The sequence below is a fragment of the Brassica oleracea genome, chromosome C7 (genome assembly GCF_000695525.1).
Source record: "Brassica oleracea var. oleracea cultivar TO1000 chromosome C7, BOL, whole genome shotgun sequence".
NCBI classification, from domain to species: Eukaryota; Viridiplantae; Streptophyta; class Magnoliopsida; order Brassicales; family Brassicaceae; genus Brassica; species Brassica oleracea.
In genome coordinates, this window is record NC_027754.1 from 28,905,518 (window position 1) to 28,907,549 (window position 2,032).

Sequence of the window (2,032 nt, forward strand, 5' to 3'; positions counted from 1 at the left end):
GGGGCTTATAAGAGTATGCATTGGTGAACCCCCTTGGGTTCATAAAGATAGGGGGTTCATAAAGATTTTTTAATATATTTCGGTGAGTCTATGAATAGTTATGAACCTGTATTTGTTGTTTGCATTGGCGAACCTCAAGAAAGAGTTCATAGGAATAAAATAATAATATTTATTATAATTTTAAAAAATTTCAAAATATTCAGAATACATGAATAAAACATTAAAATATATTATAAAATATTTGAAAACTTTTTATTCAATACATTAAGAGTAGATTACATAAATTGAGAAATTGAAGAACATACAAAGCTTATTCATCTTCATCACCAAACTTTTGTCAAATATTTTCCATTAAATCAGCTTTCAGACGAGCATCCTTGTCTTGATCTCGAACTTCTCTGCGCATGGCTAACATATCACCGACATGAATACTATCTCTCCTTGTCACCCTAGAACTTCTGCTTGACTCTCCTGACTCGAACTCAGATGTATTAATTTGAGCATATCCGTGTCGTTCGTTCTCTACTATCATATTGTGCAATATGACACAAGTTTTCATTATATTTCCTATCTTTTCCTTGTCCCATAGTAGAGCTGGATTTTTAACAATTGCAAACCTCGATTGCAATACTCCAAAAGCCCATTCGACATCTTTTCTTGCGGATTCTTGCTTTTTCGCAAATTTCTCGGCTTTAGGACCTTGAAGAAGTGGGATGGATTGGATAAATGTTGACCAGTTTGGATAAATTCCGTCAGTAAGATAGTAGGCCATACGATAAGTGTGGTTGTTGACCTTGAACTTAACTTTTGGTGCTCGACCTTGTAAGATGTCATCGAAAACCGGTGACCGATCAAGAACATTGATATCGTTGAGGGTACCTGGTAATCCGAAAAATGCGTGTCATATCCAAAGATCTTGTGATGCCACAGCTTCTAAAAAAATTGTCGGTTTTCCTGTACCACGTGTGTACTGACCTTTCCAAGCCGTTGGGCAGTTTTTCCACTCCCAATGCATACAATCGATGCTGCCTACCATCCCTGGAAACCCGCGTACCTCTCCAACATCGAGTAATCGTTGAAGATCCTCAGGTGTAGGTTTTCGTAGATACTCATTTCCAAACAATAGTATTATTGCATTAGTGAAATTTTCCAAACATAAACGTGATGTACTGTCACCAAGACGGAGATATTCGTCATATGTATCTCCCGATTGACCATATGCCAGCATACGTATAGCTGCCGTACACTTTTGAAGTGCAGATAGCCCGTTCCTTCCGCAAGCATTACTTACACGTTCGACAATGTGGAGGAACAAAGGTTTGTTCATTCGAAAACGCCTCCTAAACATTTTCGGTAGGTATGTAGGATTTTCCTTGAAATAATCGTTCCATAGCCGATTGTGTCCTTGTTCCCGATCTCTTTCGATATAAGCCCGTCTTTTCTGCTTGTTGGGGTGAGCATGAATCACTGAGTCGATGAAATTATCAACTACTTGGTCAACCATTTCTTCTAAAGCTTCATCAACTTCATCACTTGATGAGGAAGACATTGGTGTTTTTTATCCTAAAATGACAAAAATGACAAAAGGGGATTTGTAACTATCATATTTTGCATAAGCTATATTTTTTTCATTATTATATCATCATTTTCATAATCTACATTCTTTTTCACATTATATAAGATTTTTTTAAATTATATTTTTATTTCATTACTCTATCATATTTTGCATAAGCTATATTTTTTTCATTATTATATCATCATTTTCATAATCTACATTCTTTTTCACATTATATAAGATTTTTCACATAAAATAATCTTTTTGCATTATCACACTTACCTTGATTTGGAGATGTTGTTTGTTGTTGAATTCTCTTACTCTAATAGTGGTTGAGCACCACGATCACCACGTTCACTTCCCTTTACCTTACAGATTGTTGCGATGAGAAGAGAATAGAGAGACAAGAGAAGAGACTAGAGTAGAGAAGAGACTAGAGAAGAGAAGTGAGAGACAAGAGAAGAGAAGTGACTAGAG